This window comes from Triturus cristatus, chromosome 10 (assembly GCF_964204655.1).
Source record: "Triturus cristatus chromosome 10, aTriCri1.1, whole genome shotgun sequence".
NCBI classification, from domain to species: Eukaryota; Metazoa; Chordata; class Amphibia; order Caudata; family Salamandridae; genus Triturus; species Triturus cristatus.
Window position 1 is genome coordinate 1,052,053,155 of NC_140593.1, and position 15,087 is coordinate 1,052,068,241.

Genomic DNA, 15,087 nt, shown 5'->3' on the forward strand with positions numbered 1-15,087 from the left:
GCTGAGTTTCCCAGTGAGGGGTTTGAACCATCTGCTGGAAAGGGCGACGATAGTAGGGACGGAACTTGCGTCGGAAGTCTTTGCGCTTCTCAAGCCCTACTGCTTTCAGGGTATCTAGCTCGGACTTCATTTTTGCCATTTTATCATCTGCCTGAATACCGAAAAATGAATTTCCATTGAATGGCAGGTTCAGTATTCGTTGTTGGGCCTCCAGTTCCAGACCCATCAGTCGGAACCAGGAAGAGTGCCGTGAACAGATTCCATGGGAGTACCCGTGGGCTGCCAGATCAGAAGCATCGGCGGCTGCTCTGATATCTTGGTTAGCCACCAGACCACCTCCTGAAAGATCTCTTGAAAGTTTGGTCTGTCCTCCTTTGATAATGTTTCTGTAAATAGGTCATCAAAGATGCAGAGGTGTTGCAGATCTTTTTGCCCAGCGAGTCCATTTCTTTACTGTCCTTATCAGGAGGCACTGTTGATGAGGACGCTCCTGGATGCATCTTCCTGGCAGTAGCTATTTATCACTCAATCAGGTGGTGGATCACTCAATCAGGTGGTGGATCGGATCAGAGAAAGAAGGAGTCTTGGTCAGGCGCCTTGTAGTTCTTCATGATGCGGGAAGGAGCAGCACCTACCGATGCCAGTGTGAGAAAGGTCTGCAGAGATTGCTCTAAAAGACCAGGTACCAGTGGTAGCGTTGGCCTGGATGATGCTCTGTGATGTAATGTCTCAGATATCTCAGAAGCTGATATGATCGGAACAGGTATGTCAATATTTTGGTTTGTTGCCCCTTTGATTAGGACTTCAATAAAGGTGATGAGGTCATCCAGAGGTGAGATCCTTGCTGTAGATGACTCCAACAGCATTGGAGAGTAATCTTGCACTGAAGAGCGAGAAGCGGCAGTGGACCATGAGGGAGACCTACGTCTGTCTCTTAATGAGTGAGATCAGTGAGATATAGACGATGTATGTGTGAGAGATTTTCTAGATCTTGATCTCCATGTAAATGGTAATCTTTGCCTCCATGTCGAGCTATGAGGAGACCAAGGAGTATTTTTTTTTTTGGAGGAGGAGTACCTGCTGAGACCCTAGATGGAAAGTAGGTCTGGGAGTAGTCAGAGCGTGGACTGTGATGCGGCACACTCTGAAGCCATCGTGGGGAAAGATTGACAGGCTCAGTAGACTTCTTTTACGGAACTGGAGGTTCCTCTGGATACATTTGAACTATTGCGATCTCTGGAGAAGATGATCTGCTTCAAGACATCGGCTTTCTTGGTCTGGACGTAAATCTAGGCCTTTCTGAGTCTGCTGCAACAAGATGCACAGTTCTCGACTTCAACGAGTGCCTCGACATCGACCGCCGACGTATGTACTAAGACAGGGAGCCAGAGTTCTGTGGTGCCGGTGTAGACGTCAACCGGTGTTGCAACGTCCTCTACGTCAAGCCTTGCGACTGCAATGGCTGCTTCAACATCTGTCTCTTGTGCACCACCGAGTGGCGTGACGGGTGAACTGTGTCTGGCCTTGATGCCGATGCATGCAGGCTCGACGTCTACTTTCTCTGCATTGACAGGGTTGTTGACGAAATTCTCGACGGTGACATAGCCACCGCCATATGCCTCAACAATGTTGCGTGCTTGGAAGGCCATACCAACATAGATCCTGACACTGACTGGAAGCACACAGGTATTTCTTGTGATGTCGATCTCCTACCTGTTGACGGCGACATAGAACGACATTTTTGGTGTCTCTTCTCCATTCTTCCCCTGTGTTCAGGTCTTTCACGAGAGGTAGGCTCTTTGAAAGGGGTTTGGGCCCATCCAAAGACACTTGAAGTTCGTACCTTTCTTCTCTCTTGCAGAGCGTGAAGGCATGGCTTGCATGGGACCCACGTCTGGGCATCCCCGTCCCACTTAGGGTGACAAATGCAAAAAAAACAACTGATGGACCAAATGCTGAACAAAGTCAAATACACACCCCTAGTACAGAGATCTGGGCTTAAATCCATCATTTATTTTACTCACCGCACCACCCCAGTTTGGACCCAGCCATATGCAAATCCTACTTAACCCTGCTCCCCAGAGAAACAGTTCAGCCCGAACTGCCAGGCCAGGTCCTCTCAGGATCGGAAACAAGCATCCTAGGACCGGTTACAGGTTATCACCCTGCATGCGCCAAGATGGCCTTTATCCAGTGGCATGCTGAGCACCTGAATCACGTCTGGGCATTCCCGCCCCACCTGGGGTGACAAATGCAAAAAGAACTGATGGACGGAATATTGAACAATGTGAAACACTCACACCTAGTACAGAGATCCTGGCCTGAATCCATTGTTTATTTTGCTCCCCACACCACCCCAGTTTGGACCCAGCTATATGCAAATCAGTCTTGATCCTGCTCCCCGTGGAAAAGTACAGCTGAACTGCCAAGCCAGGCCCTCCTTGGACCGGAAACAAGCATCCTAGTGTGGTAAATATTTCGTTACCGGTACTATTTTTTATGCGGTAAAGTCTATCATGAATAACTCAGTAAATATAAGAGGCAGAATCCGTGGTATTAGAGGTTTAAAAATGCTTTATTCCTATAAAAAGGAAGACAATTCGAATTGTGGGCCTTCTGTTCCATCACCACGAAAGTTCAGGAAGGAAGGGAACATATATTATTGACAGATAGGCAGTTTTATAGAAAATACATTACAGTGAAACAGATGCAAGAGGCGTAACAGCTGATAACAGGTGCATACGTAGCTTATAGAGGGCGTAATTCAAGAAACATCATTAAACATGAAGTCACAGGTGGGTGGATCCATAAAAGAATCCTGCAATGTCAGCAGAAATGTTTGGCAAAGATGCGCACGCAGCCGCATGACGTGTGATTGACGTGCAACTAGAGGGTGAAGGGGACTTGACATTTAGCTCTACGTGTGGAGACAGAAGTCTGGGGTTATGTCAACCTAATTCCAAATCATATCTAATATCCTATGTTTAAAGAACTGTGTTATCCAAAAGGAAAGGTCTCTTAGGATAGAATCTTATTCTATACTGACTATACTGACTGTTAGTGCGTGTACAAGCGTCTAAGTGTCTACACTAGATGCGAGGGGGTAGGAATATTCCATGGTAACGGGGCTACGAATTACTTGCATGAGGACAGCGAGGCCTGGCCCCTTTGCACGGTAGCTGGAGGAATGTTTACCTAAACTACTAGACAGGAATGCATCGGATGAGGAGCGAAGGAGATAATCTCGAAGGTGAAATACAGTTTTTGGCAGGCGACAGGCTGGATCAGGCACCGTTAGCCGCGCAAGGAGTAAGACAAAGTTCATGGTCACAGAAGCAGGCTCAGACTGGAGCTTTTAGAGGCAGAAGGCAGAAAAAGGCTTGATGACAGAATTCGGGCCTACTCGCCTGAATCTGTAAAATGTGGAAAGTGAACCATATAAAGTCGGTGGCCTTTCATACTTAGGAATGGAATATCTGACCCATTCATGGCGGATCTGAAAGAGGACATGTTGACGGTGGACGCACATATATTTGCGTCTTCAGAACTGGAGCAGGAGGGAACATACATGTACTTATAGCATGCACATGGAGCCGTTGGGGTCTACGATAGGGGACATAACTGATCACAAAATTCATATTTCCTCATTCCCTCCTTGTCCCCTTCGGACCCTTAGGAGATATCGATCTTCATCAATCCATCGATCTGTTCATATAGCATCATTTGTTCTTCTTTCTTCTTCCGGGATCTCGAATGAAAACTTGGAGGTGGGATACACGAGGTGGCACACAGACCACAAATCGCTGGCCCACATTGTAGACATAAGCAGCAACTGAATAGTATGAGAAAGCCAATACCTAGGAAGGATAGGATTCTCCATCCCCAGGCTGACAACACGCCCCAGAACCAACCGGACCAAGTCCAGGTGCCTGGACTCTGGTGTATCTGGCTTACAATCTTATGAAGGCGAGTTATGGCTTTATATACTGACGGCGAATTTTCTGGTATGAAAATGCAACAACTTGATCCGATGACCCTACAAGCTCCGCCCCTATCGGCCAGGATGACGTCAAGGACAAGACGATTTTGAAGCACAACAATCCGCATAGCAGACTGCTCTTCTGTTAAATTGCCTAAGGCGGAAATAGTCTCGTTCACTACTGCTTCAAGGGTTCTGGTTAATCTACGTATCAGCTTACTATTAGTGACTGTACCTATATAGGGAAAGAAACCTTTATTGAAATCTGTGTATTTCTCCCATGCTGTTTCAGTGTAATCGACAATTGGGAGATCTCTCTGCTGTCTATTGTGTACTAAATGGGTATTTCTATGATAATCAGGAGGAGCTAGGAAAACAGGTGGTAGAAGGAATGCTATGTAACAGGTACCATCCCAATCTAAAGGTAGACGTATATATGCGGTCTGGCCACATATAAAGTAGGAATGATGGGAAGCTCTAAATGTAGACTTGCCTTGATCACTGAATTTTATTACAGTGGTGCATTTACTATGGCCCATGTGTATGGAGCCATTCTTTCTTATACATAATTCCCCCTTTACTGGGAATACTGACATGGCGGGCAAGATTGGTGTAGCTTCAGATTCAACGTTCAGGATCATGAGGTTAAGTGTAAAATTACCTAATCCATATACTTCATTTTCTAGATCAGTTCCTGTTCTTTTGGGAAGTCCCTCCTTGTTAGGGTAGCAGACTTTAAGTAAAACTAGGTTCAGGTTTCCCCATACCTTGTTGTCTTGATAAACTGCGGAATTTGAATCTAGGGTATTAATCAAACTAAACCATGCTCCACAGGAGCCATTGTGTGTGAACGGATAGGGAAAGAGGGGCAAAACTCCCTTATAGTTCTGATAGGGAGGGAGTCGGCCACATATCCAACAATTTGTGGCATTGCTGGTTTGATGGGAATGATGTAACATACTAATAAATGTGTTGTTGCGCAGCGCAAATCTATAGGACAACTCATGCGGAGGAAATTCACTAAAAGAATGTTCTGCAGTTATATTATAAGCACGTTTAAGAATAGGGTAATACATGTGCAATAGTATGCTAAAAACAATAATCAGAAGACTTAGAAAAAACAAAATTAATAACGTTACTGTACAGTGACTACGAAGTGATTTACAATACGCATGCTTTTTCAGCTGCTTTCGCTGATTTCTTTCTCTATTCCGGTCTAGAGGATACATGTCAGAGACAAATTCAACCGATTCACCTTGGAGAGGACTTAAACAATCAAATTGTCTGACTTAATAGACCTCAACTTTAGTTTATAAATTTCAGAGTTCGATTGCTCAACCAAGGGGAGCTTTGAGTCTGTCTGTGAGGGAATACAGGGTTGTGTATCTACACTGGGTGGTAGTCCATAAAATTTCTTGATATGACTCGAGTGCAACCACCCTTTTCTTCCTTCGATTTTCACGGCTGTCCTTGTGGTGAGTAAAACTAACTTCGGTGACTTCCACCTAGGATCCAGTTGGGTCTTCCGGTCAAAGTTCCTGACCAGCACCAAGTCACCAGGAACCACGTCATGGGGCTTCACCTCAGTATTGTCGGGAAAAGCTGCGGATACCTGTGAACGACAAGATTGTAGTGCAGACATCAAGGAAGCCAGGTAATCTGTCAGCATATTACAGTCAACGTCAGTGATTTTACGAGGTATAGGCGTCCCCCACATATTTGGTGGTCTACCGAAGATCACCTCATACGGGGATAGCCCTGTTCGAGAATGTGCTACCATTCTCATGTAAAAGAGCGCAACTGGTAAGGCTACTATCCAATCGACTCCTTTTTCTCTACATATTTTGGACAATCTAATTTTCAAAGTTTGATTATGGCGTTCTACGAGACCTGCTGCCTCGGGATGTCGGACACAGTGAAATTTCCATTGATAGCCTAATAGAAGAGAAACGTGTTTCATTAGTTCGGATGAGAACGGCTGGCCGTTATCTGAGTAGACAACACGTGGTAAACCGTACCGTGGGAAGAATTCTCGAACTAACTGTTTGGCAGTAGTCGGGGCAGTGAAATCTGAAACCGGGTATGCTTCTGTCCAACGGGAAAGAGCACAGACAACTACGAGAACATATTTGAATCCTCGACATCGTTCCATCTGGATATAATCCATCTGGAGGACTTCAAAAGGATGATCAGGAGGATGAAATCCACCCTGTTCTACGGGAACGCTTTTTCCTGGGTTGAACTGGCAACAGATCATACAGGTACGAACTTTTTGTTTAGCTGCGGCTCGTAAAGGTTTGTTGAACCAAATGTGTTGAATGCTGTCTAGCATAGCTTTCTCTCCTAGGTGTGCTGGACTATGTATTGTGTTAATGATGACTTGGACCATAGAGTCGGGAAGAAACCATATAGATTTTTCCTTCGTCATCCATCCTTGATCTGTTTGGATCCCTCCTAATTCAGTCCATTTCTTTATTTCTTCTGGTGTAGCATGTGTCTGTATGTCAATTACATCAAGGGCGGGATCCTTAACTGTCATGCAATGTGTTAGTGTCGGGACTATTGTCTTTGTTGCGTCAATTGTGAGAGTCTGATTCTGAGCAGTCTGTTTAGCTGTTCTGTCAGCTAGGTCATTACCCTGAGAAATGATATCGGTAACTTTTGTATGGGCTTTGCATTTCATAATCGATATTGCAGTAGGTAGATGAATCGCATCTAATAGGGCTTGAATAAGGGGTCCGTGCTGGATGTGGGCACCGTGAGAAGTTAAATAACCTCTCTCTCGCCACAGTACGCCGAAGTCATGGACGACTCCGAAGGCATAACGTGAATCTGTGTATATGTTGACCTTTTTGTTTGTGGCTTGAATACAGGCTTGTGTCAGAGCGGTAAGCTCTGCTGCTTGAGCTGACAAAGTGTTAATACAATTTGTTTCAATGACTTCAGTGTCTGTTGTGACTGCGTAAGCGGCCACTAACTCTCCTGTACTTGTTCTCATACATGACCCATCTACATACAATGTCAAGTCTGGATCTGATAAAGGGATGTCTGTCAAGTCTTGTCTGGGTTTCGTCGTGATAGTAATAACTTCGACACAATCATGTGCCAATGGATCTGTTCCGCTCACTGGTAACAGTGTGGCAGGATTTAACGTATTACAACGTCTGATTTCTATATGTGGCTGAAACAATGTTAATTCGTAACCGGTGAGTCTTGCTATAGTTAAGTGTTGTGTCTGTGTGCGGTTCAAGAGAACCTCTACTGCGTGTGGTACTTGTACTGTCAGTTGGTGTCCTAACACTATGGCATCGCGTTGTCTGATTGCTAAAGCTGTTGCTGCCACTGATTTCAGGCACGCAGGAAGAGCCTGAGCTACTGGATCTAATGTACTAGAGAAATAAGCACATGGTTGGTGTGATCCTGCTTGTTCCTGAGTGAGTACTGACAAAGCAGTACCTTCGCGTTCTGTAACGAAGAGTGTAAACTGTTTACTGTAACATGGTGTTGCTAAGACTGGTGCTTGGCATAAAGCTTTCTTTAAGCTTTCAAAGGCGTGTGTATGTTCTTGAGTCCAAGGGAGGACAGTCGATGTGGCTGCCTCCTGTGTTGTCAACTGGATGAGTGGTTTTGCTAGAAATGCATATTGAGGGATCCACTGCCTACAGTATGAAGTGAGGCCTATAAAAGCCCGTACCTCCTTTTGTGTCTTGGGTGGTGGCATGTTAGCGATTAACTGGATGCGGTCGGGTGTAAGCTGCCTTCCCTCCTTGGACAGCGAGTGCCCAAGGTAAACAACTCGCTGGACACAGAATTGCAGCTTAGAAGGGGACACCTTGTGCCCCTTGTCAGCCAAAAATTTTAAAACCGTCAGTGACGCTTTTTCACATTCAAGTTCGCTTCGGGCGGTGATCAGCAGATCATCGACATATTGAAGCAAGGCAGTGTTAACTGGCATGTGGATACTGTCAAGTTCTCGTTTCAGTGCTTGGCTGTAGATGCTGGGGCTTTCTGTAAATCCTTGAGGTGCGCGTGTGAATTTAAAACTTCGTCCATTTAAACTAAATCCGAATAAATATTGACTTTCCGGATCGATTGGGACACTAAAGAAAGCATTCTTGAGATCAATTACAGTGAAGAACGTTGCTTCTGAGTCAATAGCTGTGAGTAATGAAGAGATATCTGGGACCACAGGGTATTGTGGTACAATGCATTTATTTAATTCGCGCAGATCAATAACTAATCGATATACTGGTGGAGCTTTTGGATCCGTTCTTTTAAGAATCGGAATTATCGGAGAATTACATACATTGGAGTCAGCTTCGACAACCACTCCTTGTGTAATAAGCTCGTCAATGATTTGCAGCAAAGCCACAACAGCATCGGGGGGTAACTTGTATTGTCGCATTCGTGGTAGTACTATTCCTGTTTTCAGTGTAACTCGATATGGTGTAATGTTCATGCAACCAACATCAGTGGGGCCTTGTGCCCATAAATGTGTAGGTAAATTCTGTAGTCGGTGATCCATGTCTCTGGACACGTAGTGACCTTTAAAGTCACGTAGAAATAGTCGTACTCCTTCCGGAGAACAACATATTATAGCTCCTAGAGCTTTCAATGTTTTTATGCCTAACAAGTTTTCTGGACATGATTTAGTAAGCAATAAATCTGTAGTACGTGTCAATGGACCAATCGTAAGTGGAAGAGGTTGTGTCACATCATTAATTATAGGTTTTCCTGAGAATCCAAGGGAAATATTCTGTGAGCCTGAGAGGGGTGCCCCTGGAACTTCACTACGTCTTATAGTTGTTCTGCTTGCCCCTGTATCAAGTAAAAACTTTCTGTCTTCCCCTAATAATTCACTATGTACATAAGGTCCCTCTTGGTCTACAGGAACCTCTATAAGGGGTAAGCCAACTTCCCTCTCTAGGCTATCTCATGAGTATCGCTGATAATCGGGATAATCTGCTTGTGCATACTGATACATCTGTTGCGTCGTTGCTTGTGTTGCAGCAATAGGCTGCGCTTGTGGTGGTGCTACGATTTGTTGTGGAGCTCCCTGTTGCGGAGCTAGTTGTTGCGGAGCTAACCTAGGTTGTGCATGCTGAGGTATTTGTTGTTGGTTCTGATCCTGTCTAGGTGGACGTGGTCTCTCATGCGTTCTACCGGTAGCAATATTATGTTTCAGGACTGGACAATCGTGTATATAATGACCTGGTTGTTTACAATAGTTGCATGTCCCTTTCGCAGGGCCTGCGAAATCACCCTTTTGATGACTATCTGCTGGAACTGACTGTGCAACAAGCATTTTCATTTTTGTTTCTTTCATACGTCTTTGTTCGTGTTCTTGTTCTTCTTTAATTCTATTGTGATGGTATTGTAACATCTGTAGCATCTGTGATGGGGTATTACCTTGCCAGGTACTTTCGAATTTCAATACTCTATTCTTAACTTGTATCAGAGAATTTTCAACTAATTTTGTCACAAACAGATGTGGGTATGACTCACTACTGGCTTTTATACCACTATTTATACTAAAACATTTTTCAAATCGGGAATAGAAATCACTAGTGTCTTCATCTGGTTTTTGTTTACAGGCTGAGATTGCACCCCAGTCTTCCTTTTTCGTAGTTAATAAACGTGGCAATACCTGTATTAGTAATCCTGCTAGTGCTGTAGTCTTTTCCCCAAGCCCTGCTCCTGCAGCTCGGGCCTTTTCTTCGTTTTCTAATGCTGTCCAATCTATCTTTTGGTCTCCCACCTCCCATTCCTTTTCTTTGAGTTTCTCATAAACACCGGCGGGTAGTAGGACTTTTAATATTTTCATAATGTCGGGGTAGGTATACTCTCCCATGAGTAACATGTCTTTTATCTCACGGTGGAAACCTGCTGGGTCTTTGTCATGGCTGGGTACTACTTTCTTCATTTCTAATAATTCTAATTTAGTTATAGGTGTGTACACAAATACGCGTGTAAAATTATCACCGGCACCTCTGATTGGGTGCACTTCGCGTAACGGGTTCTGTCTATCTATGTGATACATTTTTCTTCCCATGATGGGAACTGGAACGTGTTCTGGGCATACGAAATTTAAATATTGGTTTCGGGATTCTAGTATTTCTTTAATCAAATCAGTGCCTGACCCTTTCCATATGTTCGTGAGTAGTTCTGTCAATATGTCAGGTAAGGGTCCTGGATCGGAGTGTTGGCTTTTATATAATATAAGGAGGTGTTGAATCATGTATATACTAGCTAAACGCTGTTCATATGGATCTAGATTCAGAAACGTGTGTGCAAGTACATCGTCATTGTATTCGCCGGGACTGTCAGCCCATTGTACTGCTGACCTGGCTAATTCTTGTTCATCCATGGAATCGAGCATGTGGTACCCCCTTCGATCTCGGAGTAATTTATCAGCGGCTTGGAATAAGTGTTCGGGGGATTTTGTATTTAACATAGGGTTTGGAAAATGTCTATTATATTCTGGACGTATTGGACGTACCGGATCATTAAAACCTCTGGTATTATTATGGGGTCTTCCTCTACCTACATAAGCTATCGTTTCTACTTGCTCTGACTCTTGCTCCTCCTCTTCTCTGTTTAGGTTAGCGTCGTCTACCTCTAATCTTTCTTCGTGTATTCGTTCTACTTCTTTGCGGATCTTTCGGTACATAGCGACTATACATAACTGTTTATCATGTCTCCCTTCTGATATATTCCGACCCCAAGTGACAAGTTTTTGCATTTCTTCCGGATTCACCCCAGGCCGGTCTTGATTTCTGATTACACAGTTTATGAGGAAACGTAACAGTTGTCCCTGTACCTCCGCTTTCTGGTACTCCATGGCTCTGCTAATACTTTCAGGACCTCGCCCTGACTGGACAAAGTGATATATATTTTCTAAATGTGTATTCATTCCTGGTAACTTCGTTAAATATATTGCAGCTCGTCTAATACGTAATGATGACAGCAGCATTTCGTCCCGTTTACCGGGCACAGGATCATATCTACAATCTACTAGAAGTTCCTTAAGCATGTCGGGAGTTGCTAGTTTGGGCGTACGTTGGAGGGCTAAATCTCTAAGAGTCTGTTTATTTCGCGGCGGAGTGGCAAACATGTCTGTCGTACCTCCTGTAGCACCGTCTGAGGTGCTAGGCACAAAAGGATTCGTTGGGCGTAGGATAGAGATTGTAGATGCGGGAAAAACTGTAGAAACGGACGGGTCTGTTGGAACTTGTGTAGGAGTTTGTAATTGCGGGGATACAGACGGATGCTCTTGGTGTTGAACACCATCGGCAAGCGGTGTGTGTGGTATGGCATTAGCATACTCGGGAGCAGCGTCATCTAAATAGGAGGAAAGAAAAACGTCCTTTGCTGTTTTGGGATGTGATTTGGGATGTGCTTTTATCGGAAACAATGGAGGTGGCAGGTCTTTTGGCATTTCCGGAGTAGCCTTAGGTAACCCTTCGGCCAGAAGTGGATACATACCATTCATAAGGGCGTTTCTTTGTCTATCTACTTGTTCTGATTTTACTCGGGTACCTTCCTCAAGTAATAGATTTTCTCGTGTTTTATTTGAATTCTCTCTACCTTTCTCTTCCTGTCTGTGTGCTTTTTCTGTACGTCTATATGATTCTTTACGCCATAATTCAATAGCATCTTTCTGTGACTGTCTGGCTTTCTTTTTCCATAATTCTTCTTCTACTCTCATGATGCAATCTGCATCCCAGGTCCCCGCTGCGGGCCATCTCTGACTCTCTGGTAATTCTTTGGTGTAATCCACCCATAAATCAAGAAATAATACGGCATCTAGGCCATGCTTATGATACATAAAGTACCCTGGAGTATCCCTAGGTGGGATGGGAACAGCTTCTTCGAGTACACCTTTTCTAGTTTTGATCTGTCTTAGTTTCGAAAAGAGCGGCATTTTTAGATCTTGTTTCTAGAACACACTTTATACAAGAAAACACAATAATGAACAGTCATTCACACCACAATATATAGAACGTATTAAAACATTTAACGCTTAACAGTTTTAACGAACAATGATAACTAATAGAAAACTAGTTATTGACATTATACTGACACTAGATAATACTTGTTTATATGCGAAACATACTATATTACTATATATACTGCTAAACAGTACAGATACACTGCTGAAACAGTGCAGACCGGATTTGTGTACCCAAACCCGTCTTGACTGGCACAGACTATGTGCACGTAAAATGCCTCCCCAGTAATGGTACTCACCGGGTAGCTCGGAACGGAAGGCCTCGGAACGGAACTGAAACTGGACTCGACTCGACTGGACTCGACTGGACTCGGAACTTCGGAACCTGGCGGGACTCTGTATACCTCGGATCTTGCTCTCTCAGCTAGGCTCTGGTCGGGATACTTCGCACTTCTCACCGCCTCGTCTGGGTGTTGATCGCAGCCTCAGTCGTCCCCGCTTGGCCGGAGGGAGATACAGGAAATCCTGCAGATACGCGTTTTTGTTGTCCGTTCAGCTGTGGCAGGAGACCGGGCCTGCAACGCACCGCCGGCGCGTGAGATGAGAAAGTGTCCCTGTTCGGGCGCCAATTTATGTGGTAAATATTTCGTTACCGGTACTATTTTTTATGCGGTAAATTCTATCATGAATAACTCAGTAAATATAAGAGGCAGAATCCGTGGTATTAGAGGTTTAAAAATGCTTTATTCCTATAAAAAGGAAGACAATTCGAATTGTGGGCCTTCTGTTCCATCACCACGAAAGTTCAGGAAGGAAGGGAACATATATTATTGACAGATAGGCAGTTTTATAGAAAATACATTACAGTGAAACAGATGCAAGAGGCGTAACAGCTGATAACAGGTGCATACGTAGCTTATAGAGGGCGTAATTCAAGAAACGTCATTAAACATGAAGTCACAGGTGGGTGGATCCATAAAAGAATCCTGCAATGTCAGCAGAAATGTTTGGCAAAGATGCGCACGCAGCCGCATGACGTGTGATTGACGTGCAACTAGAGGGTGAAGGGGACTTGACATTTAGCTCTACGTGTGGAGACAGAAGTCTGGGGTTATGTCAACCTAATTCCAAATCATATCTAATATCCTATGTTTAAAGAACTGTGTTATCCAAAAGGAAAGGTCTCTTAGGATAGAATCTTATTCTATACTGACTATACTGACTGTTAGTGCGTGTACAAGCGTCTAAGTGTCTACACTAGATGCGAGGGGGTAGGAATATTCCATGGTAACGGGGCTACGAATTACTTGCATGAGGACAGCGAGGCCTGGCCCCTTTGCACGGTAGCTGGAGGAATGTTTACCTAAACTACTAGACAGGAATGCATCGGATGAGGAGCGAAGGAGATAATCTCGAAGGTGAAATACAGTTTTTGGCAGGCGACAGGCTGGATCAGGCACCGTTAGCCGCGCAAGGAGTAAGACAAAGTTCATGGTCACAGAAGCAGGCTCAGACTGGAGCTTTCAGAGGCAGAAGGCAGAAAAAGGCTTGATGACAGAATTCGGGCCTACTCGCCTGAATCTGTAAAATGTGGAAAGTGAACCATATAAAGTCGGTGGCCTTTCATACTTAGGAATGGAATATCTGACCCATTCATGGCGGATCTGAAAGAGGACATGTTGACGGTGGACGCACATATATTTGCGTCTTCAGAACTGGAGCAGGAGGGAACATACATGTACTTATAGCATGCACATGGAGCCGTTGGGGTCTACGATAGGGGACATAACTGATCACAAAATTCATATTTCCTCACTAGGACCGGTATGCCCAGACGTGGGTCCTATACACACTGTTTCACTGAAACCAAGCTGTACCTGGCTGATGAGCCCATAACCCGAGCAAAACCCGTCCTGGGTTGCTTGTTTTCTGGTTCAGGGGGACCTGACTTGGGAGTTCAGCCTGGACTGTTCTGATTGGAGCAGGGTCAAGACTGATTTGCATATAGCTGGGTCCAAACTGAGGTGACATGGTAGGCAAAATAACAATGGACTGGGATGTGGCCCCAAATCATTACCAGTGACATTTCATCCATCACTTTTTGTGTGTGTATTTTACACCCATTAAGAGAGTCCGTGGTAATCACCCCCTATGTCTATCTTTCGCTGGAGCCCTATCAGAGATATTTTATGCCACCGAGGGTCTGGCATGCAGACGTACAGCTGTGCATTTAAATCACATCCCAAAACTGCCTTCACAAAGGCCATCACCCCTCTGCTCTATATTCCAGCAAGCCAAAGGCAGATGCCACATGCACATCACCAATGCTTCCCTGCCGCAGGGCTAATTACTATATTGCAACATGGTGATCAGCTGTACTAAAAGCCAATTCTGTCAATCACTTTGTGAGCACAGGTCCCATTTGGTTAACATACAAGAAGTAGAAGAGTATGATGCATGCCAATAGTCATCCACAGCAAAAGCACTTGAGGCAATAACGTTTTTCATTTTTATAAATGCATCTTCTTGGGGTTGAGATTGTTATGCTTTACTGGATAGTAGACTTTCTGGTTACTACCGTTGTGTTCCAGATACACTGTTGGCCCTGGACCATTGGCTAGACTCCAGTTGGCTAGACCGGTTTCTCCCGTTTCATTTAGGCACTTAACTCTCCAGAGGTAGCAACATCAAGCAAACCAGACTGGCTGGAAGTAGAAGCTTCTATATAGAATCACACAATAAATCACACTTGGACACATTGCCAAGTAAATGCTATATTTGCGAAGAAGAATGAGACTTTTATAGCGATGTAAGAAACAGGTAAAAATGGCAGTGGGTAGACAAACCATCTCACCATGATAGAAAACATACGCCAAGATTAACCTCACTAGTATAAATTTACCATAAGGAAAAATGTGAAAAGCATTTCATGACATAATCGCTACATATTTATGTGAAAAAACATCATAAACATACAGTATATGAATACAATCCAAAATGTGTGTACCATACTGAAACGGGCAGCGCAACATCGCCTGCCCAACTGCGATATCCAACTTTTTTAAGGAATCCAGACAGTGTTTTGTGAAGGTATGGTCATTAGCCTACATCGCCCCCTGCAGATGTCTGGCAGAGATACGCCTGTGAACAGGGCTGA